The 26,096-nt window shown below is 38.9% G+C and overlaps 1 pseudogene; it reads left to right on the top strand.

Annotated features, from left to right (window-relative positions):
- Positions 1–14,528: 14,528 nt before the first annotated feature.
- Positions 14,529–14,803, top strand: LOC106538658 (small nuclear ribonucleoprotein E pseudogene; annotated as a pseudogene).
- Positions 14,804–26,096: the final 11,293 nt, after the last annotated feature.

Genomic DNA, 26,096 nt, shown 5'->3' with positions numbered 1-26,096 from the left:
ACTAAGATATCGTGTAGATCTACCTTGATTACAATAGTTACAATAAGAGAACCTTAAAACACTTATTTCATGTGTGAATTGGGGAGGAGTAAGGAGGGATGTTTAATTATTTCATAAGCCACTTTCTTGGTCCAGGTGTAAACCTAATTTATTGCATCTTTCTCCTGCCCTTCAAGACCAGCCATTATACTGACCAAACCTAATGTCTACATTTTACTTGTCACTATTGTACACAGTAAGGAATATATGTAAGAATCAATTTTAACAAGTAAATGGATTGAGGAATAATTAGGCTTCCCCTATCCTACCTTGAGTACGGGATGTGGTGGCTCAGTGGCTAGGACTCTGATCTTGTCGATCAGAAGATCAGCAGTTCAGTGGTTCGAATCCCTGGCGCAATATATATTTGTGTGTGTATATATATTTATATAGTTTTTAATGCATATTACTTTGACTGAATCAATACTAAATATGGGGGGGGACAAGATGCTAAATTCAGAGTGAATCTAAATGCAGAGAAACAACACAATAAAGTTGAAGTGAAATATACGTTGGATTGCGCAAAGCCCTTGAAACAGCTGTTTTGCAACATGAGTTTGCACAAGCAAAGCACTCATTCCTTGAAGGCTTAAAACGCGGCATCATCGGGAGATCTCCTGTGGCTTCCTCAAAGACTATCCCAGCTGGCTACATGTCTGTGTGCTGCAGAGCCACTTTATTACACTAGAAATTCATGGAAGTGTAAACGGTGCAAGCATATGCTTATGGAGACCACTGGGGAAAACCATCAAAATAGATGTGTGAACTTCCAAAATATGCAGCTGGTTTAATGCTTCAAGGAGGTGCGTTTAGTTTAAATAGCTGCTTAGTTCAAAACATACATTTCAAATGGTTTTCTTTTCGTCCTTGCAGCTCTAGAGTAGTCTGTAGTTATGAGGACGTATTAGTACTATGTATTTCCCATTAAAGTTAAGAACATTTAGAGGTAAACATTTATTGTACTACTGTATCACTCCTAGTAATTATCAATGTCCATTAAATGTATTTTACTTATTAAATTTTGCACATCTCTATGAATCAAGAATATCTGCAGCCTCATGGATTGGTTTTATAAAACCATTTGTGCAAAGTCCATTAAAGTTATGGAGCCTAACAAATAATGAGCTGATATTACCAAAATAGCCCTTATGTGAATGTTGTAATTACCTAAAAGTGGAATCTTAGCCATTATATCTGAGATAAACTGCACCCTATCAGGCAGGGATTCCATTTTAAAATAGGGATGGCTTGTAGACAAAAAGACTATTTTCGCCTAGCTATTCAGAACAAAATATAGGACATGGCCTTAAAATAAGTGGACAGTTGTCAAAGGCCATAGAAAGGGGATAACATTGTTAAATAATATAATCTTTCCCCCAAACCAAAAGATCTTTGTAGAAGAGCTGGTTAGCAGCAAGTAAGCTGAAGAAAATTCCCCATCCCATCCTATCAAACTTTCATGATACATATCCAATTTGACATTTGCAACTCCTTTTTATAAAAAAAAACAACCCATTTTATTAGTTGTATTATTAGACCCTACATAAAGGTAAAGATTCTCCTCACACATATGTGCTAGTCATTCCCAAATCTAGGGGGCCATGCTCATCTCAGATTTCAAAGCTGAAGACCCAGCATTGCCTGAAGATGTCTCCGTGGTCATATGGCTAGCATGACTAAACACCAAAGCACAGAACACTGTTACCTTCCCACCAAAGGTGGTTCCTACTTTTCTACTTGCATTTTTATGTGCTTTCATACTGCTAGGTTGGCAGAAGCTGGGACAAGTAACGGGAACTCACTCCATTACGGGATTCGAACTGCCAACCTTTCTGATCGACAAGCTCAGCATCTTAGCAACTGAGCTGCCACATCCTTTTATTAGACCCTATTTTCAGTTTTTTTTAAAAAGCAGCTGTTTCCTCAACCTATTTTGGAAAACAGAAGGGGAGGTGGTGAAATCCAAAGGGTTTTTACAAAAGTACACACAACTATATATTCCATTACATTTGTTTCGTCTTATGCTATTTGAATAAAACACTATTGCCAGAGAGGTAAACTGAAAAACACATAATCAGATTATAACAGTCTCTAGTGTCTTCCCCTCAAATTCCAATCAAGTGAATAAATAAGAGGACTGGGGAAAAATCAATTAATCATACAAGACAACCTTCCCTTGGCCATACTAGTTGTCGTGGCCCACCAGCAGCAGTCGGACAGATACCAGCTGCTTTCAAAGTCGGAGATCAGTGGGGGAGAAGAAAAGCTGGAGCCTGTTCCTGATGTGCACATGTGCAGAGCTGCCAGGAGAAGGGAAGTTAAGGAACAATGGCCGACTCTGGAATAAAGGCACAGGTGAATGGTGAATGGCCCCTCCCATAGGGAATAAAGAGGAGCGAAAGGGGAGTGGGGTTTGCAGGAGACAATTAGTTCATTTCACTAGTGTGAAAATTTGTTCGTGATTCTCAGAGATTCCTTGCCAAGTATTTTTTTTTTTTTGTACAGCATTGCATTTGGAAGATATTGGCCTGGCGGCTCTCCAAGCCTGATAAGGTCTGTGGTTGTAAATTCATCCTTGAAAGACTGTTTGCCAGGACTTTGCTGGATGTGAATGAGAGGAATTCGCATTAGCTTAATAAAAAGGAGTTTTGTCAGGGCTTTATAATTTTGTGAAACTAGTAGTATAGTATAGGTCAGGGGTGTCAAACTCAAGGCCCAGGGGCCCAATCTGGCCCATATGGTACTTACATCTGGCCTGTAGGGCTGCTCTAGAAATAGCAAAGGACTGGCCCGCAATGCCTCTGCCAGTGAAAATGAGCATGGGAGGGCTTCAGGGGGCTTTCCTGAGTCCCATTTTCACTGGCTGACAGTTACAGGAGGCCATCATAGCCAAAAATAGAGCGTAGGAGCCTGTTTTTGCTGGCAGAGCATTCAGGTCACCATAGCCACCCCCAAAATGAGTGATGTTGAACTGGCCATGTCTACCCTGGCAACACACACCCGCCCCCCTCGAGGTCAAACACAACCTTGATGCAGCCCTCAATGATATCAAGTTTGACACCCATGGTACAGGTAATCCTTGACTTATGCCTGCCATTCAGCCCAAATTTCTGCAGCTAAGTTAACTACCGTATTTTTCGGCATATAAGACTCACTTTTTCCCCTCAAAAAAGAGGCTGAAAATCTGGGTGCGTCTTATACACTGAATACATCATTTTTTGCCTCATGAAACTCCACCCCCTTCACCAAAATGGCTGTGCATAGCTTTTAGAAGGCTTTCGGAGAATTCCTGGGGGCTGGGCAAGGCAGAAATGAATGAAAAATGACCCATTTTTTGCCCCCACCCACCCCTAGTAGCACTCTATAAGCTTCCTAAAGGCTATCCATGCCATTTTTTTGACAAAAAATGGGCCTGTTTTTTGTTCTGTTTTGCCCCCCACCCACCAGGAGCACTCTATAAGCTTCCTAAGAGCTATTCATGCCCTTTTTAAAAAAAAAAATGGCCCATTTTCATGAAAAATGGACCGTTTTTGGGAGATTTGCAGAGTGCAGCTAGTCTTTGCATGCACATACATGCCAGAAACTGGAAGACCAGGTATCTGGTGCACATCCATATGCTAGAAACCAGAAGATCATCTTCCCAGCATGCACATTCGCACCGGGAGGCTGCTATTCTGGTTTTTGGTATACATGTGCATGTGTGCGCATGCTCCTGTTTCACTACTCGGTGCCAAAAAGTTTTACCAACATTGCTGTAGAGTGTCTTAACTAACAGCTATACTGTTCAGGAGAAGTTCAGATCAGGAGCACGTCATGCTTCTTGCACAACCCTAGAAACTGGGCTTTTTATAAAATCCATACAATGCCTTGTACCCAATTCAATCTGAGATATGCAGGCACCTTAGCTGACAGTTGATTGTACACTCTGTATCGAATTATTTGAAAAGCCAAACAGTAAAATGATTTTAGGGTCAGAAGGACTTTCCTTATGACAAGTTGTTTGCTCGCACAGTTTGAGGTCATTATCTCTTTGCTTTGCTTTCTGTAATGAACTGACAGAACCAGAAGCGAGTGCAGAAACCTTTGCCTCTGGAAACAAGAACTACACATCACATTAAAAAAAAAAAACCGGGGATATTTTGTATCTGAAATTTTGGCTGAACACTTATGCAAGATCCCTACCAAAATGTACTCTTTGCCCTGCAGTGAATATTTTATTTGCATGTTGCTTACTTATTCATTAACACTATTCAATATGGAACTAAAATACTGTGAAGTTAGTAATTAAACTGAAGCACAAAAACCAGATTTACCCTAGAGTGACATTGTTTAAATTATATCTTGAGATCAGTAGCATCAGCTAACCTTATAGTAAACAGTATTATTTGCTGCATATTTTGTGGTGCGTATTTACAGTGCATGACTCCAATCCTTTTTTAATATCCAGATTTACTCAACCATGTCAAACAACCAAATATTTTTTTTAAAGGTTTTGGAAGGTTATAAAATGTTTTGATACATAGTCAAAGGCTTGATTTAAATCTGATTTTTTGTGTGTTGATCACTCCATTAATGTTAACCCTCTTGTGTATTTCTTAATTCATTCATGTGTTCACTCAAAGAATCTCCACTTTCTTTTCTCCCTCCAAAGCAGGAATTAGTCAAAACAATTTAAGAAATCTGAATAGACAAAAAAAATAAATGCATGTGAACAACCAAAACAGCAACACATTCAGACATCCACTATAGCAATAGCACTTAGACTTATATACCGCTTTACAATTCTTTACAGCCCTCTCTAAGTGGGTTACAGAGCCATCATATTGCCCCTTACAATCTGAGTCCTCATTTTACCCACCTCGGAAGGTTGGAAGGCTGAGTCAACCTTGAGTCTGGTGAGATTCGAACTGCCAAATTGCAGGCAGCCAGCAGTTATCAGAAGTAGCCTGCAGTACGTCACTCTAACCACTGCGCCACTGTGGCTACTATCTTCACTTGCTGATGAAATATGAAAAGAAAAGACTTTGTATAGTCTTCATTCCCCATCACCAATTTCAAATGAGGCCAGCTTTAGCAGTGAAAAGCTTATCCCCAGTGGTGGGTTCCTCTTGCTAATGATACACTGCACATGAGGCCGGGCATCCTTGTCATGCAAGCATGCTGAGCACGCATGCGCACTCCATCGCCCCTGCAACACCCAGCTACTTCTTGGAGGTCGTGCCAGTGCCGCACGCTGTGCGCGCGTGCACAATTGGCCGGTTGCTTTAAAAACAGGTATGGAATGAAGGTGGGCGGGTGGGCGAAATGAGCCACCAAACTGGTACGATGGCCGCTGCTCCCAGCTACTACTGGTACAGCCATACCGGGATGTACCGGCCAGACCCCACCAGTGGTTATCCCTCCCTAGCCTAGAATCAAAGCATTCTCACACCAGAAATAAGAACAAGGTAAGTCAGTCTACGCTGGAAGAGGAATTGTAGGCAATAGTGGGTAAATGGAGATCCAGAATTACCTGAATTTCATCATTAAGCAAACAGTGATGGCCACTTCAGGTAAGCAATGTTTGGAGGTGATAGCAGAGCATTTGATAAGAAAGCTTATCTGCCCTGATCATGTTAACCTGACCAAGAACAATGGTGAGAATATTCTCCATCAACAGTGATGAAGGAACACTGTGTTGATAGTACAGTTAGTTTAAACTGAGAATGGACACCAACTGTTGGGTGGCTCAAGCAGGCAAATGTTTTGTTTTGGTCCTTTGAGAAATTGGAAATGAAGCAGATGTAGTAGCTGGAAAGAGGGAGGAAGAATCTGAATTTTCTTTGTCAGATTATATCTTCACAGGAGAAGAAAGTTTGTGTGTGTAATAGAGAGAGAAATCATAATAATTTTATCATAAAAGCCAATATGATGACTGGTCTAGACTTATAAACTAAAACTAGACAGTAAGAAATGTGATTATATCTCTGTTGTTCTGCAGCCACGTAGCCATCCTGTCCTAGCACAATTCAGGTTACTCTAATTTTGACACATGTTAATCCCCTTCCTCTTGCAACACACAGAAGAATAGGACTGTCAGCAGACGTCCCCGATCATTCTGTTTTTACAATTCTGTAGCAAAATTTAAAATTAAAAAGCAGAGATATCACCCTGCCAACAAAAGTGTGTATAGTCAAAGCTATGGTGTTCCCAGTTGCAATGGATGGCTGTGAAAATTGGACGAAAAGAAAGGCTGAGCGCCAAAGAATTGAGGCCTTTGAACTATGGTGCTGGAGAAGACTCCTATGAGTCCCTTGGACTGTAAGGCAATCAAACCGGTCAGTCCTAAAGGAGATCAACCCTGATTGCTCTTTAGAAGGCCAGATCCTGAAGATGAAACTCAAATACTTTGGCCACCTAATGAGAAGGAAGATTCTATTGAGAAGGAAGAGCCTAATGCTGGGAAAGACAGAGGGGAAAAGAAGAAGGGAACGATAGAGAATGAGGGGATGAAGCAATAGGCGTGAGCTTAAGTGGACTCCAAAGGATGGTAGAGACCAAGAAAGCCTGGAGGAACATTGTCCATGGGGTTGTGATGGGCTGGAATGACTTCACAACTAACAACAACAAGCAAAATTTATATCTTGTCTTTCTTTCCAGTAGGGTGGTTAAGGTGGCTTATACAAGTTATCCAAAATTGGAAGCCATAATCTTGCTTATTAAAGTATGTAAAGGAGCAAACTGTTTAAAAACAAGAAAGGGGAATCAGTGGCACCAGAATCCTTTTTTCTTTTTCTTTTTAAATAATTTTATTACACATGTTTCAACTTTAACATTTATACCCAGAGACCCATATTCCCATTGTGCACACTAAGAAAAAAGAGAAGTCCCTATTAACACAAAGGAATTTCATCTAAAAGTTTCAGGAGTTTTGAAGATTTCAATAATGATGTAATGTTCTCTGAAAATTCTGAAGAAGTAAAGTATCAAATGGTTCCATCTTCAAAATATCAATCTCTTTACGGAAAGAGCACTGAAATGTTTGCTATTAAAAGAGAGGAAAATAATAATGTCCAGTCATCAGTTATGGTGCTCATTAAAAGCTAGTCAAGAATAAATGTTATGCTGCAGATCATTAACAAAAAAAAATTCAAGGCAAAAGTAATTGGGAAATCATCGCACAACTTGCGACATAGAAATGAATCTTTTCTAATTACTTATTTTATTCATGATTATTTTGTCTAAATATATTTTCAAATGAAGATCCTCTCTTGTGTCTAATTAACCTTCTTTTATGGCATGGCATCAATTGGCAAAGAAAAAGGAAATTACCATTACAGAACTGTGAAATAAGATTCCAATGATCAAATGATCCAGCATAGGTTTGGAAGTTGGTTGATTGAATGTTGGTCTTCTGATCTTTGAAGTACCAGCAGCATCCTAGCATCTGGCTATTTTTCTATTGCTATTCTACCTGGAGGATATTTTTGGAAATGGTTGAGCATAAATTTAGAGAAGACTCATTATTTTTTGTAGAATCTGACTGTTTTTCTTTTCCATTTAAAGTGGACGTTAATTTGAATTAAATAATTCAGACACATTTTACAAAATAAGCAATAATCTTACATCCACCTATTGTTATATAAATACAGAACTGGGTAAATACAGAACTGGTTTTGCTAGAACATATCTGAAAAATACAGCAGATTGAAGAGGAAAATACACAAACAAAACAACGGAAAGAGGGAATGGGAGAGGAGTAGAGGGAAAGATAGGAAGGAGAGGAGAAAAGAGAGGGAAAGAAGAAAGGGAAAAGGAGAGGAAGAAATGGAGGGGAAATAACAGAAGGAGAGAGGGTAGGGAAGGGAAGAAGAGGGGAAGAGTGAGGGAGAAGAAGGGGAAATAAAGAAGGGAAAAAAGAGGAGGAAAGAAATGAGAGAAGGGGAGAAGAAGGGAGGGAAGGAAGGAAGAATAAGTAGGATTGTTTTAAAATAAGATGGGTGTATTGGATGGTAGAAAAGCAATCTCGATTATATTGTTAATTGTTGGGAGAGAAAAATTGTTATAAATGTTAAAAGATAATACACATTAATAATAGTTATGAGATTGTATATTTGTGAATGTATATATGAGAAATAAAAAAAAACTTTTTTCAAAAAAAATCTCACATCCACCGAGATATAATTTTCTACTCCTGTCTCTTTTTCTTTTTTATTCCTTTTCTCCTTGAAATGGAGTCATACTGAACAAGAGAATATATTGCTCTTTTGTAGCTGCATTTTAAAACCAAAACCCGCATCAATGCACAGCGCAAAGCCTATGGCAAAACACTTTCCCAGCAAAGTGGCACTTATTTATCTAATTTCATTGACTTGCTTTCGAACTGCTAGCTTGCAGGAACTGAGGCAAAATGACAGGAGGTCACTCCATCATGTGGTCCTGGGACTTGAAGCACTCGAGTGTAGATTTTCTTTGGCGTCTTTTAAGCTACTGAGCCACTGCACCTCTTCATGAAATGCCACAGTAGCATGGATATAGAGAAAAATAGGATGCTGACTGAGAAGTCTATGAGCAAATCAAAATAATACTTGCAATCAGACTCTCCATGACTGATTCAATCATTGTATCTATTAAGTATGATTTTAAAAGATGCAAGGATTGAAAGAGATGTTGAGATATATCATTAACTGCACTGTTACTCAATCTCTCATTCAAAGCAGTTTTGTGAGAAATGTTAGTAGCTGACCTGGTGACTAGGTTGAGAATGCCCAAAAATTACTTCTGCCCAGGGTTGGGATTGAAAAAGTTTAGCAACTGATTGTCTTCTTGGTTGCTGTGTGGGTGTGGCCATGGGAGCATAGCCTAATCAACTTCCTGCACCATTGGGGGGATGGGATTTTTGCCCTCTCCAAGCTATGCACGGTTTCCTTAAGGCTCCAGAAGGGTGAAAACAGGCCTTCTGGACTTCTGTACTTCCGGTAGGCCCATTTTTCACCCTCCCAGAGACTTTGTGTGGGCCTATATTTACCTGTAATTCAAAACGAGCCACGTGGACACTCCTGGGAGGGTTGGGGTGGGCGGAGTCAGTCCAGCCCTTGCAACTACCAGTTCGACAAACCAGATTAAAATTGACATCTGACTCACCCAGTGGTGGGTTTCAATTTTTTTTAGAACCTCTTCTGTAGGTGTGGCCTGCTTTGTGGGAGTGGCTTGCCAGCCATATGACCGGCTGGGAGTGGCTTGCTGTCCATGTGACCAGATGGGAGTGGCTTGCCAGCCATGTGACTGGGTGGGGGTGGCCAACTTGTAAAATGCGATGAAACTCACTTAACAACATCTTGCTTAGCAACCAAAATGTTGGCTCAGAAACTCTGGCATTTGAAGTACATAAGTCTTAAAGCTGTCAAGTTAGAAGACTTTTGCACCCCTAACCCTTTAGAAAAAAAAGGCCAGGGATGTTCAAACTTGACAGCTTTAAGACTTGTGGACTCCAACTCCCAGAATTCCTCCTCTAGTCATGTTGGCTCAGGAACTCTGGCATTGAAGTGTGCAAGTCTTAAAGCTGTCAAGTTACAAGATCCTTGCAATGATCCATCTGCCTACATATTTTCTGAATAATATGCAGTAGCTCTCTCCAACTTCATGACCTTCAGAAATATTAGAATTTCAGCTCCCATAATCTCTAGTCAGTAGTCTTGGAGTCTTCATATGAAAAAATATGTGCTGTATACTGAACTTTTCATGAAAAAGAAAGAGATATATTTCACTTAAGGGTATCAACAAAAGTATTCTCATGAAGCTGGAATATTAATGAACTCAGTAATAGAAGAATATCAAGTGATGGAAGTCAACGGAAGGAAAAAACGGCACTGCCTGATTCTTGACCTCATTGTATAATTGACATGAACTGCATGTTTGTATGATTTGCATGACAACATCATTTTGACATCATCATGGCTTCAGAGGCCAGTGTGTTCGACTTCAGGTCTTCTTGAATCATAATTCTCTCTCTCAGAAGGAAATTGTTACTATTGTTCTGACCTAGGCTTCCCAAGAGCATGAAGCAAACTCCTCGTCCCGACAAAAACCGCTTTTATTAATTGACTGTGAATTCTGCTCATTCACATACAGCAAAGTCTTTCAAAGGAGGATTTATAGTCACAGACCTTATCTGGCTTGGAGAGCTGACAGGCCGATATCTGCAAAACCTGGCAAGGAGTCTCAGAGAATCACAAACCAATTAAGCGAACTAAGCGAACTCTCCTGCAAACTCCACTCCCCTTTTGCTCCTCTTTTATTTCCTCTGGGAGGGCCATTCATCATACACCTGTGGCCTTACTCCCAAGTCGACCCCTGTTCTTTAGTTGTTCCCTTCATCTGGCAACTTGAAGAGCCGAGGTGGCGCAGTGGTTAGGGTGCATTACTGCAGGCCATTTCAGCTGACTGTTATCTGCAGTTCAGCAGTTCTAATCTCACCGGCTCAAGGTTGACTCAGCCTTCCATCCTTCCGAGGTGGGTGAAATGAGGACCCAGACTTTGGGGGCAATATGCTGACTCTGTAAACTGCTTAGAGAGGGCTGAAAGCCCTATGAAGCGGTATATAAGTCTAACTGCTATTGCTATTACTATTGCTAACTCTGCGCATGTGCACACTGGGAACAGGCTCCAGCTATTCATCTGCCTCACTGATGTCTGACTCTGAAGGCAGCTGATAACGGCTCTGGCATCCTCTCCGTCCCTGACACAGAGCCTTCATCAGAGCCTTCCCCAGACTCCAGGGCTGGTCCATGTTCCTCCCCAACCTCCTCACTGTCAAAAAATTTGCTGCTAGCTCCTTTGGCCTTGGCGGGCCTTTATATGAATATAAAGTCTAAGCTACAACATCTAAAGCAGACCTCTCAAACTGGTGGCCCACAGGTTAGATGTGTCACACATAGGCCATGCCCACCCCGGTTCCTCAAAGGCAAAAAACTTCATGATACATCATGATACGTCATGTGACACAATCAAGTTTGACACCCGTGATCTAAAGGAAAGCTTTGAAGCTAAAAGTGAAGCATTTTCTACACAGCTGAAACCTCAGTGCTATTTTCCCTGGATTTTATTTTTTGACATATTGTTCTTTAAAAAGGTAAAGGGGAAAAAAATTTTTTTTTCTGAAAAGTTATTTATTTCCCAGAACCTGCAGATGATCAAAGGAATAAAAAAACACATCATGTTTTGCTTATCTTTGATTCCCCTGACTAGCTTTATTTCTTTAGGACATTAATAACACTGTTGTCATTGTTTGATTGAAGGCGATATGGACTCTCTTGTACGAACTCCAGAAGGTGATAGAAAGGACGATTCAGAAAAAAAAATCAATGAGATATTTTTCAAGCTATCATAGCTAGGTACAAGCTAGGGTATGAAATATCACCAAGTGTTCCATAAATAAAAAGCAGCACAAACTATATATTATATGATGGAAGGCAATCGCACAAGATACTGTATATAAACCTGAGATGACAAGTGCAAAGCTAACAGATGCTGATCACCTATATTCAGCTTTAATAAAACACAAAAAAGTAGTTCAAAATCCAATTGTTGCTGCTTTTCCATCAGCTGCTGCTTTTTTTAATCAGCTTTCTAGATGCAATGGATTAACAAAAATGCACCTGCAATGGAACTGCATAAGCTACACTTCTAGGCATAGGGCAAGTTGATAAAATTAGTTCTATGTCTGTTCATTAGCTGCAATTATACTAATTATCTTAAAAATCACTCTGAAGAGGAAAATACACAACACTGTCATATTCACCATAGCCTATGCAGAAGCAGCCAAAAAAGCCAATGCAATCCTAGGCTGCATTAACAGAGGCATAGAATCAAGATCACATGACGTGTTAGTAGCAATAGCAATAGCAGTTAGACTTATATACCGCTTCATAGGGCGTTCAGCCCTCTCTAAGCAGTTTACAGAGTCAGCATATTGCCCCCAACAATCCAGGTCCTCATTTTACCCACCTCGGAAGGATGGAAGGCTGAGTCACCCCTGAGCTGGTGAGATTTGAACAGCCGAACTGCCGAACTAGCAGTCAGCTGAAGTAGCCTGCAGTACTGCACTCTAACCACTGTGCCACCTCAGCTCATTCAACCCCTTTATAAAACCTTGGTAAGACCACTCTTCGGAGACTCCATCCAATTATGATCATCATGATATAAAAAAGATGTTGAGACTCTGGAAAAAAACAAAGAAGAGCAACAAGGATGATTAAGAGGCTGGAGGCTAAATATATGAAGAATAGTTGCAAGAATCGGGTATGTCAAGTCCAGAGAAAAAGACTAGGAGAGACATGATAGCAGTCTTCCAGGTAATAGAGATGAAGGAGACAAACTACTGTCCATAGCACTAGAAGGCAAGACAAGAAACAATGGATTGAAACTCTTCAAGGAAAGAAGCAACTTAGAAATAAGGAGAAATTTCCCAACAGTGAGAACAATCAACCAGTGGAAAAACTTGCCTTTAGAAGTTGTGGGTGCTCTAACACTGGAGGCTTTCAAGAAGAGACTGGATAGCCACTGGTCCAAAGGATTGGATTAGATTATCTCCAAGGTCCGTTCTAACTATGTTATTCTATGTTCTATGTTTTCTAAGAAGAATCGTGTAGAATCCTGGCTTCTGTTAAATTAAAAGAACAGAGCAGCATGGAACATCATCAGCACTGTCCGAAGATGTCTCCATGGTCATGTGGCCGGCATGACTAAGCGCCAAAGGAACGCTGTTACCTTCCCACCAAAGGTGGTTTCTATTCTGACCCCCAGGCCTGTGAATAAACCAGAACACAGACTTGGCTGTTTGCCACTGTTCAATTACTGAGATAATGAATCCTTTTGCTGGGGACCCAGGTAACTCACGTCCAATAGAGTATCTCGACAGCAACCCAGATAGTTTAAACGAAGCAACGCAGATGGTCCCAAATGAACACATGACTAGAATACACAGATAGATTTTCTTAACTACTAATTCGAATGGTTGTTTCCTGCAAATGTCCCCTCCCAACGCCTCACCTATAATCTCTCTTGGGAGGAGTCAATCAACAACCACCTGTGCTTAATCATCTTCTGTGAGTCTGCCTACGGAGTTGCTGCTTCTGTTTCTCAGCCCTTCTCAATCTAGAATCAGGGACAAACTGCCTTTGATCCTCCCCATTGCTCCACGACTCAGGCGCCTCCTGGTGGCCAACCAGCCTCTCTGGTCCCTGCTCTGAGTCTGAACCCTGCCCAGGGTCCTCCACATCGTCCAGGGCAGACTCATATGGTTCCTCGCTATCCGAGTCCATCAGCAGCTCAACCGGATCCTGCTGGGCCACAACAGGTTTCTATTTTTCTATTTGCATTTTTACATGCTTTCAAACGGCTAGGTTGGCAGAAGCTGGGACAAGTAATTGGAGCTCACTCCATTATGCGGTCTTAAGGATTCGAACAGCCAAACTGCCGACCTTTCTGATTGACAAGCTCAGAGTCTTAGCCTCTGAGCCACCACATCCCTTCCATTTTATTAGAGATGTCATATTGGCACATCTGGGAAAACCCAAATCTGAAAGTTTCCGGGTTTTCCCCACCCAAAAGAAAGTTTAAGTCCCTGCCCAGCACCCACATGTCCATCACATGGTCCAATCAAACAGCCTCCCAACTGGAGATGCCTCCAAGTCACGCCACTCCAGGTGCAGGGCAAGATGTCCTTGACTCTCTGAGAAAGGAATGTTATTTTGAACCCTGACACCAGAATCGATAGACCAAGAGACCTGCAGCAAAATTATAATTTAGTATTGAAATGATAGGGAGATAGTTATTATTCATGGAGAAATTCACTGAAAAGTTAAGAGTGGTGTATGTATCTGGGATAGTGGTGGGTTCTAGATCTCTAGTACGCTGCAACGTGGCCGAATGTCCATTATGTGCACATGCACTGCATGCACTTACGCACTCACCACCTGTGATGCTCCAGCTGCTCAGCAGAGCATCACACAGTTGTCATACACTCCGTGCACATGAGCAAATGCCCCAGTCGGCTCAAATAGTGGTAAGGAGAGTGGGTAGGCAGGTGGGCCCTCAAGAGTACCGTACCATACTGGAACAGTACTTGATGCTCTCAGCAGGCACCAGTACACCTGTACCAGGGCATACTGGTTGTAACCCACCACTGATCTGGGATTTTTGCACATGCTCCTGTTTACTGGCTATTGACTATAACAGACAAGAGTGAAATAGATAGAATCTATTGACATGTAATAAAGGCAGATAAAAAGGGTGAATCTTAGAGATACACTTAGAAGCCTAAAAGATATGTGTGTGTGTGTGTGTGTGTGTGTGTGTGTGTGTGTGTGTGTGTGTTTTATTTGTGCTTCTGTCGTGATGGACTCTTGTGACGAGCCGAAGGACAGATGATGGAAGCAGTTAGCTTCCTCCCATAATTGGGGCTTACCAGGTGTTGTAAAAAATCTATTTTCATATCCTGATTGTTGGCCATGGTGTACCATGGGCAAGGCCAGAAGGAGGTGCAGAAAGTGAGGGTACTATCAACCTCATTTTTCGCTGTCCACAAAATAGATCCCGGATTCAAGTTTGGCTACATGAACAAGTAAACATGTAGATAGAAGGCTGTATCATTGGTTTGATGAATATATGAATTTAGTTCTGGATGATGCTGAGGACATCCACTCTAAAACAAAATCAAGAAAACAGCTGGATTAAATCATTAAAAGGAGACAATATTACTCCTCTGCAAAGTGTTTACAACTAGAAAAAAACTAGTTGGAATATTTCTGTTGTAATATTAATGTTTAATCTTGTTTTTAAAAAATGTGCTAGCTAAATGATATCATTTATGATTTAGGATATCTGAGGCAAGAATGAAGACAGCAACTTAGTTCATGCTTCTGTAATTTTCAATAACTTTTTTACACTGGCGTGTAACTATTTTTTTTATAAACAAATGTTTTTGTTCATGAAAAAACAATCTTCCTTAATATATTGCCGGAATGCTGTTAACTTTAAGACATTTAAATAATTTGACAAAGTATCCACAATATTCTAATGAGCAAGCTAGCTACTTAAATGTAACATAATTCACTGGACATATAGCTGGATCAAAACACATGTAAAGATAATTTTTATGACCCTGCAAATAGCACCCAATTATTTAGGATAGCATACAATACTGAAGATAAAAATCAGATTCAAATTGTGTGAATCTTATCAAGGTGCATGACAGGTAGCAAAATAGGCAGAAGATTGGGTAATGTATTTATCAACAACTTTTCCTTCCAAAGATTTTTTAGTTTTTCATTCCCATCTCTGCTAATCTCTGCAAATGGTAAAAACATTTCACAGAATTACTTTCAATTTGGGTCAGGAAACTAAGTAATTGTATGCAGCGAGAAAGAGGTGCTGAAAGCTGAGGTAATTTATACCAGCTGTATTTTAAAAATATAGTAGGCATTTTTTTAACAGAATAAAAAGACATTTTAATAGAAAAAGTAAGAAAATAAGAACAATACAAAGGTTAAAAAACAGACAGTATATACAGTGATGGGATTCAAAAAAAAATTACTACTGATTCTGTGAGTGTGGCTTGGTGGGTGTGGCGTGGCTTGGTGGGCGTGGTTTGGTGGGCATGGCAAGGGAAGGATACTGTAAAATCTCCCTTCCCTCCCCACTTTAGGGTAAGGTTACTGCAAAATCCCCATTCCCTCCTGATCAGCTGGGACTCAGGAGGCAGAGAATAGATGGGGGTGAGGCCAGTCAGAGGTGGTATTTACTGGTTCTGCGAGCCACTCAAAATTTCTGCTACCGGTTCCCCAGAACCGGTCAGAACCTGCTGAATATCACCTCTGAGTATATAACCTCTTCTGCTAAGACGGTGTTCTTGAAAGTTTAAAAACTCAGGGAAGATTATGTGGGTTTTCTGCTTGATCAATCTGAATGCTCTACAGCAGGATTGTCAAATTCGCGGGCCATAAACCGGATGCATCATGCTCCAGCCACACCCACATCTGGTTTAGCAAATGGGGGAAAGTCCTGTTACGTCACGTGACACCACCATCATGCTGCAAGTTTGACACCCCAGTAACCATTTTTTTCTGTTTTAATTTGTTTCAGCAAGTCATTAAAGTAAGATAATTGTTAGATATTATTTAAAACTGAAGTTACTTTGGAGTTGCCCTTACTTGAAATTGTTTTTGCAGCATTCTTCAAATGATGCAGAAATCATTTCTTTCTTTTGGTGGATAGGCAGACAGGCAATGAGGCAGGCAGACAAAATAGATTTTGCCCTACCCCGATTACTGTCATCATTAAAATTGCACAATAGGAATCATATATTTTCATTTCTTCTTGCCAGTAGATTTGTAAGTGAAGTGACATGTATTTTGATCTTTAGAGTCAATGTGTAATTAGCCTTTTTATTTGAAAGCATTTATACTAGCCATTAATTATATGCTAAGGATCTTAACTGGAAAAAAAATATTTGCTGCATTATTCCAGGATGCTAGTCACATGTCTCAGATATAAGAACGATTATCCTTTTACAAATTTTTGACAAATCAATTTCTCTGAAAGCTATTGTGCAAGGGAAAGAATATAAAGACTTTTGTTATTGTTCTGTCATTTAGCCTTTTTTTAAAAAAATACAAATAAACAGGAACATTGTATAAACCAGAAGTAGATGAATAGCAGTACAGAGATTTGACTGAAATTTTCATTGAGTTCAACAATGCTTGAGGCTGACAATTTTTCAAAATGGCTGTGCTGTATTTTAGTTTTTTATTTGTATGTTTGTTCTATACCAGGCCTGTCAAACTGGCGGCATGCGGGCTGGATTTGTCACATGCAGGCCATGCCCACCTCAACTCCACAAAGGCAAAAAATATCACGATACATCATGATACGTCATGTGACGCGATCAAGTTTGACACCTGTGTTAGCAATAGCAGCAATAGCAGTTAGACTTATATACCCCTTCATAGGGCTTTCAGCCCTCTCTAAGCGGTTTACAGAGTCAGCATATCACCACCACAGTCTGGGTCCTCATTTCACCCACCTCTGAAGGATGGAAGGCTGAGTCAACCTTGAGCCGGTGAGATTAGAACCGCTGAACTGCAGATAACAGTCAGCTGAAGTGGCCTACAGTACTGCATCCTAACCACTGCTCTACCTCGGCTCTATGTTCTATGCCTTCAGTATACAGTAGCTTATCCTCACGATCTACAGCTCCAACAACACTGTAAATCCCAATAGAATCATGAAGTTTGCAACCTCAAATAATATAAATTATGGGGCTAAAATATACTTTCAGGTGCTATAGCAACCTTAGCAGCACTTCACTTGAATTCCCTAACTAATTTTGCATAGAACCCTGCATAGTCCGCATTTACTTTGGTGAGATGTCCTAGCATGAGCTGTGAGGAAATGTGACAATATATTCAATCAGTTATAATTGAACTAATTCTGATCTTTTAAGCCTGGGTTGTCAAACTACCGGCCCGCTGGCAGAAACTAGGCATGGGCATACTGGCCATGCCCATGCCTAGTTTAGCAAAGGGGGAAAAAGTCCTGATACATCACATGATGCTGCCCTGACAATGTCAATCACAGTGCTTTTACAGCCCTCTTTACGTGGTTTATAGAGTCAGCCTATTCCCCCAACCATCTGAGCCGAGGTGGCGCAGTGAGTAGAGTGCAATACTGCAGGCCACTTCAGCTGACTGCTAGTTCAGCAGTTCAGCGGTTCAAATCTCACCGGCTCAGGGTTGACTCAGCCTTCCATCCTTCTGAGGTGGGTAAAATGAGGACCCAGATTGTGGGGGCGATATGCTGATTCTGTAAACCGCTTAGAGAGGGCTGAAAGCCCTATGAAGCGGTATATAAGTCTAACTGCTATTGCTATTGCTATCTGGGTCCTCATTTTATCCACCTCGGAAGGATGGAAGGCTGAGTCAACCTTATTTGGTATTTTTTCCAGGGTGTAATTTCCCTCTTTTTAATTCTTTTGTATGCATATTGTGTGCCTTGCTGATTGGAGTTAGGAGGCTTATAATTTCAATTAATAATCAATCTAGATATCGTTTCACTTTTTTTTTTTTTTGCCTTTTGCATCTATTGGAAAACTGCTACTTTTGTTTTATCCAATTCCCGTTGCTGCCTTTTTGGTCCAAGAACTGTAGATTTCATAAATAAATTGGATTGTGAAAGAATTTGGCATGGATCTTGCTGGGTCTTTTTTTTTTCTCTTCTAGTTGATATAAGATGAGATAAATGTTGGAATGAAGCCTGCCTAACACTTATCTTATCCCAAGGGGATGACAATAAAAGCATACAAACATACTTTTTTTGTATGTTTTCAGGAACAGTCCAATAGGGACTGGTTTGCAAATAAAAACTTTTGGTTAATAATACTTAATACATGCATCCTGGAGTGAATATGGATTTCAAAAAGGCAGCCACACATGCCTCAGAGAAAATAGTTGGATTTATTTTTTAGAGGAACAACACAGCAAAAGCCTGTCAATGAGAAATGGCATCAGAGGAGAAGGTAATCATTGGGGAAATAGCATTCATTTAAGCTGTATGAGGAACAATCCCTGGGGTCCAGAAATGAGACAGCATGTGGAATGCAGTTTTAGAGGGGGGGAAAAGAGCAAATATAATACATCTTCAGTAAGGAGAAAGATTTAGATAGGTAGGGTGCCAGTGCTTTACCTTTGGAAATTAGAAGTGTTGCAAAAGAAGAAGAGCTAGGAAAGCTGAATATTAAACAACCATTTTATGCTTAATCGAGAGATAGGAAGAGAAAAAAAGATTGTGAATAATAGATAATAGATGAGAAAAGGTGACTGTCAACTCGCAAAGATCCCTGGCCTGCTCTCGAGTTGCCATAGGCAAGTGGGATGGGAAAACCACGAAGCAGCATGACATCCAAAAGCAAAAGCACATTCCAGACATATGTCTCTCAAGGCTGTCTCCCAGGGTTACTCACAGAGGCCAGAGGGGAGTGATCTCTACAACCCATGAAATTGCTCCATTGGCAAATGTAACTGATGACACACCCTGGTGGGAGGGGGGAAAGAGGGTCAAGTCTGGGTCATAAATTATGTGGGGTCAGAGTTGGCTTCACTTGGAACATGCTGACATGAAGCTCTTAATAAATAACTGGATTTCTTTTGAAGCTTGGCTCGAGGCTCATGATTTAATTAGGGCATCTGTCAGAACCCTGACAGTGACTGGATAAAACAGAAAAAAATAAACTTATGATTTATGGAGAGGTTTGTTTTAAGAAACTTAAAATCTACTTCAATTTTAATCCCCTGAGTGTATATGTTAACCTGGTCATTTACTTTGCCTAAAAAATTTTTTTATTGATTCAACTGACAGATAAAATCTAAACAAAGTTAAACATTATTTTGGGGACTTTCCAGTATTCTTTCTTTTACACTGCAAAACAAAAACAAAATTACCTTATCTTCCACTTACACAGTTATTTGATGAAATAACAATATGCTTAGACTACTAAAATGAGCAATTGCTAACAGTAAATGAAGCAAAGCACATTGAGACAAGAACTAACTAGCATACCATACAGTAGCACTGAGAAAAAAAATTAATTCCCAATTATAGCATACACGGAAATATTTCTTACATGAGAGCTACTGGTGTGCATCTGGGAAAAGTTACTGAATTATTAAAGTTAATTTTATAAATCAAAAAATGATTTACAATTGAAATTAAATGAAGTGGATAAACCAATGCTCGTATTTCTGCTTCTATGAATATTTGATATTAACTGGCCAAATTCTACTTGTCGTTTATAAAATGAACTTTAGATAAAATGAAAGGCTTGGTTGCAAACAGACAAATTTAGAACTCTGCCAACCACATAGATCCGTAGCACAGATTTATAAAAATATATACCTACCCCAATCAGTATTATGTATTATTTTTTCAAATTCTTTTAATGACTTGGTGGAAAATAGAAACAACTCCTCTGAAAATTGGGAATAACTAATCAAAGCCTATTGTAGTAAATTGAATTATCAATGTGATTCTTTGGCTATGGTCGGGAGCAATTACTGCATTTGCTTTATAGTCCTATTAAAATTGACCTTCTTTAAAACCACAGTGAAAAGTCTTTGAAGAATTCAGACAAAACTATAGCTGGTTGAAAGAACTTTATGTCCTCGTGTCACTACTTAATGTGTTTTTATATTACTTATTTGTGGAGTTTCTTTTCCTTAATACGCTTGCTTTTTCTCTACAATTGTATTTTTGTACAATTAACTGCCTATATCCTTAATTGTAAAAAAGTGGTCTGAGGTTCATCAAATACTGTACTGTATATCTCTAGAAATATCTGTAGAAATATTGTTGAGCTGTAGAATAGCTACATAAATTGAGTGAATAATCATTCCATTATCTTATGTTACCTGACCCTTTTTAAGTGCACTAAAATGTAGCGTCAACATTATTGTTTATTGCATCAAAGCTGCATTATTCAAACGAGTTCAGGATTTTATTTATCAGGTTCAGTCGTACTTCACAGTTCTTAAAGATCATCTTGAGAAATGAAATATGTATAAGATATAAACGAAGCCCCAAGAGAGAAAGAAACCCCCAAATGAATATGAAGTTGAGATTTAATCATACTTTATGAATTATTTTAAAAAAACTTCTCTGTGTACAAATTAATATTCCTAAATTTATCCTATATTAAGAAAGTAGTTGAAAATAATCAGATCATTGTGATTATTAAGGTTAGTAATCATTAAGGACCTTGGAGAGTATTTTTTGACATAACCTATTAGCCGCACTGAGTGGTCAGTGTACTTCCCTACCAGTAAGTAAAGAAATATACAGTAAGTAAGCATGGTTTATAATTGTCCATGTAGAAGAGTCTCTTCAGATATTATCTACTATTATAGAAACAGCAGAAAAGGGGTGGGATTTGGAGGTTCTGCAAGCTGGCCATAATGTTAGCTATGGGTTCTCCTGAACCCTGGTAAACCATTAGCAGTCCACTCTGAGGCTACTTCTGCTGCCTGACGGCTGCCTGCAATTTGGCAAGTTTGAATCTCACCAGGCTCAAGGTTGACTTGGTCTTCCATCCTTCCGAGGTCAGTAAAAGGAGGACCCAGATTGTTGGAGGTAATATGCTGACTCTGTAAACCGCTTAGAGAGGGCTGTAAAGCACTGTGAAGCAGTATATACGTTTAAGTGCTATTATATCTATATCTATATCTATATCTATATCTATATCTATATCTATATCTATATCTATATCTATATCTATATCTATATCTATATCTATATCTATATCTATATCTATATCTATATCTATATCTATATCTATATCTATATCATCTATATCATCTATATCATCTATATCATCTATATCATCTATATCTATATCTATATCTATATCTATATCTATATCTATATCTATATCTATATCTATATCTATATCTATATCTATATCTATATCTATATCTATATCTATATCTATATCTATATCTATATCTATATCTATATCTATATCTATATCTATATCTATATCTATATCATCTATATCATCTATATCTATATCTATATCTATATCTATATCTATATCTATATCTATATCTATATCTATATCTATATCTATATCTATATCTATATCTATATCATCTATATCTATATCTATATCTATATCTATATCTATATCTATATCTATATCTATATCTATATCTATATCTATATCTATATCTATATCTATATCTATATCTATATCTATATCTATATCTATATCTATATCTATATCTATATCATCTATATCATCTATATCATCTATATCATCTATATCATCTATATCTATATCTATATCTATATCTATATCTATATCTATATCTATATCTATATCTATATCTATATCTATATCTATATCTATATCTATATCTATATCTATATCTATATCTATATCTATATCTATATCTATATCTATATCTATATCTATATCTATATCTAATCTATCCACCCACCCACTCACCCACCCACCCACCCACCCACCCACCCACCCACCCATCCCTCCCTCCCTCCCTCCATCCATCCATCCATCCATCCATCCATCCATCCATCCATCCATCCATCCATCCATCCATCCATCCATCCATCTATCTCTTATATGCTGCTAATAAAACAATCTTCTCTCATTATGAATGAGCCTAATATGAGCCCCATCTGTCTATTTCAGAAAAGAAAGACAAGTTATCAACTATCTCCAAACAAAAATACTCATTTTTTTCCCTCACAGGCCTCACATTCATCATCTTGTTCAGACAATTAGCAGGTCCAGTATCAATTAAATTCAGTGAGTTAATGACTCACTATTGGCTTTATCAATCTAAAGATCATTGCCAGGGCCAACAAATGTTATTCTGTACTAAATAAATCTCAATGACTATAATAAAGAAGCTGCTGCAAAGGTCATGAGCCAGTTGATATATGGAACATAGTAATTACTGTGACTTAATCCTTCTCAAAACTGTTCAATCCAATTTTCTACCAGCTTTATTGGGAGTCCACAATGATATAGAAATTCCTGATCAGATTGGAATCTGGCCTAATCTCTGCTAAAACATGGACATGCTTTTGTTATCTGAAATTTAGGTTTTAGGATTTTTTTGTGATAGTTCTTCCAGTTCTCTGATTTTGGAAGAATGGGAGATGTGTATTGACCTTGATAAAATACTTCATAATATATCAAGGTCAATTATAATATTTTATGGTTTAAACTGAACTGGCAGTTCAGTTTCAGTTGACATTGAAATAATCTTAAGTGATTGAAGCAAAAGGCTGTTGGCAATCATGTTCACAAATATCTAAGAAGTTTCCCCATTTTGAATACAACGTGTTTGGAATACTCAATTTGTGCCATTTAATCTAGCCAGCATCTTATATTAACCTTATAATTCTTATACTCTCTAAGATTCATGAGTTTGCCTTCTTCTTCAATGGAGTGAAGATTTAACAATATTCTAATGCAAAAGTTGGGGGGAAATATAGAGAGCCCATTTGGTGGAATGGTTAAGACATCAGCCTAGAAACTGGAAGACCATCATTTCTACTCATGCTGGGTGACCTTGAGACAGTCACTTTTTCTCAGCCTCTCTGTGGGAAGCAGTCCATGGCGAAATAATTCTGAAAAACATTGTCAAGAAAATTGCAGGGACATATCCAGGCAGTTGTCAAGCGTTTTTAAAAAAGACTTAATGGCATGTTTGATTGCCTCCTCTCCTATAAAATTTGGAAAATACAGCAGTAGCAGAATAATAAAATAACAGAGTTGAAAAGGACCTTGGAGGAATTCTAGTCCAACCACATTAGACTTACAGATGTTCTTGTGCTGCTTTTTTTGCTCATCTTGGCAGGAAGCCCAAATAATGCTTTTCCTAATTAACCATCATGATGGAATATTAACCCACCTGATCACCTGTGAACTGTAGGAAAATTACTGAATTCTGATGCATAGGTATGGCTTCATTGATAAAATCATTCACTGACTATGTTGAATTGTAAAGCGATAGTTTATTGTGTCAGATTAATTATAAATATAAGGCTCTCCTTCTGTGAGTCACTTGGCCTTCTTCATCTGTAAACCAAATTAAGCTAAATACAAAAATGTTTGTCCTGTTCAGCTAGGCCATAAAATTCAGTTTAACAGAAAATAAATACTTCTTGTTGGTCTTTCCTCCCCCTCACAAGTCCCTGTTTGTTGCTGTTGTTGTTGCTGCTGTCATCATCCCTTGGCAAGTGAATACATTTTCACATAAAACACTGGAATACACTCACACATCATTTTATTTTCAAAGAATGCTTTTAGGATTTGCCTGGGGCTCAGAAACGTTCCTGAAAATCTGATGCTGAGTTTGGCAGAACGCAGACCAGAAGCTAGCATTTATGTGTTATTTTGATGTTGTAGTTGACTTGCAAGAGGAAGATGAGAATAGAATAAGGAAAATCCAGAGTACTGAATGAATGAATGAATGAATGAATTAATTAATTAATTAATTAATTAATTAATTAATTAATTAATTAATTAATTAATGGGCACCCTCTTACCTTATCACCACTATTATCATTATGGCATATTTCAACTATAACTTCAAGAATAATGTAGGAAAGCAGATATTTCTTTCACAGGAGGAGAATATTTTTCCCCCAAATAACCATGTAGTTGTGCATAATATTTTTGCAAACGCAACTGTTATGTCTTGCATTATCTTTCCCAAGTAACAGCCAACTGTACTTTCCAATTAGGCAAACAGCTGAGCAGTTTGAATTATATTTCTCCTTTCTCAGTCACATTTCTGCAAATAATTTTTTTGCAAAAACTGGTAAATGGTCAATTAAAATGCAGTGATCTCATAATAGTACTGTAATCATATATAATCACATACATCAATAGTGGAATTCAATTTTTTACTACCGGTTCTGTGGGTGTGGCTTGATGGGCTTGGCTTGGTGGGCGTGGCAGGGGAAGGATACTGCAAAATCCCCATTTCCTCCCAATCAGCTGGGACTCAGGAGGCAGAGAATAGATGGGGGTGGGGCCAGTCATAGGTGGTATTTACCGGTTCAAATTTCCACTACCGATTCTCCAGAAGTGGTCACAACCTGCTGAATACCACCTCTGATATTAATGCCCACATTATGTTCAACTGAAAGGCCCTCTCTCTCTATCCCTTCCTCCCTCCCTCCCCCTCTCCCTCTTCCCCGCTGCCTTCCTCTCTCTCTTGGGATTCCAGCTTGGTAAAGTGAAAGAAAAATCTACTCAAATTCATCTTATGGGTGACTATATGGAATCTCTGTATGATTTTCATGGCACAAATAACATTGTTATTTTAACAGATATATAAGCAATCTTAAGGGAAAGAAGAGAAGCCTTGTCCAGATTATTATTGGCAACGGTGTGATTCTGCTCCCTTTTTAATCAGGATTTGGCATACAAAAATTGCTTTCTTAGTCATAAACACATTGACAAAGGGCACCAAACAAAACAGGCTTTACCGAACCAAACCTGCTGGGTATTGGCCACCAGTAAGCTCTTTATAATACTGTGGCAAGAAAATTGAGAAGTATCAACAAAACTCAGAAAATAAATGAGCTATTTAACAATGCTCCAGGTTTTGTATCAGCTGTTGCAGCTGACAGCTTACAAACGTTGTATACAGTAAAAGGAACTTAAATATCCTTTGCATCAGTCTCCAGTTATGAAATTTGGCCCATAAGTCTTAATGCTGCGCTCAGATATTTCATATCATTGTGTCACCCCCACTTTAAGAAAAGTTCAAGGGTCTTCCACAGAAATTCAAGGGAATGTAATCAAGATTTCCACTGAATATCCATTAGAGGGTTGCCATGTTACCATCCAGAATAATTCATAATTAAAAAGCATTTGGGTGAGGGTCTTAACAACTAACCTTTGCTTTTAAAGGTAAAACCTTGTTGCACTGCAATACTTCAATGGTGAGACCCATTTCTTATTGATTACTGTAAATTTCTATTTCCATACCGTGTTTCCCCCAAATAAGACAGAATCTTATTTTCTTTTGACCCCTGAAATAAGTGCTTGGCCTTATTTTCGGGGAGGTCTTATTATTTTTGAGGTGCAGGAAGCGGTGAGCCTGGTCATCTCATGGCTACTGCTGTGTTGCAATATTTTTTTTTGGGGGGGGAGCTTATTTTAGTGCATGTGCTCAAAAGCCCGATTGGGCTTATTATATGGGGAGGGCTTATTTTTGGGAAAACAGGGTAAAAAAAGCTTTGTACATTTATATAACATTTATATAACATTTATATAGCATGTGTGTATGTATGTGTGCGCGCACATGCAGGCATGAGAGTGAGAAAGAGATGGAGGAGGAGGGGGCGGAGGAGGAGGAGGAGGAGGAGGAGGAGGAGGAGGAGGAGGAGGAGGAAGAAGAAGAAGAAGAAGAAGAAGAAGAAGAAGAAGAAGAAGAAGAAGAAGAAGAAGAAGAAGAAGAAGAAGAAAAAGACGACAATGGTGC

The sequence above is a fragment of the Thamnophis sirtalis genome, unplaced genomic scaffold (genome assembly GCF_051295495.1).
Source record: "Thamnophis sirtalis isolate CommonGarterSnake01/CBP01778 unplaced genomic scaffold, rThaSir2_p1.2 scaffold_12, whole genome shotgun sequence".
In the NCBI taxonomy this organism is placed as follows: domain Eukaryota; kingdom Metazoa; phylum Chordata; class Lepidosauria; order Squamata; family Natricidae; genus Thamnophis; species Thamnophis sirtalis.
The sequence above is the reverse complement of the archived record's forward strand: the minus strand, read 5'-3'. Positions and strand labels throughout refer to the sequence as shown.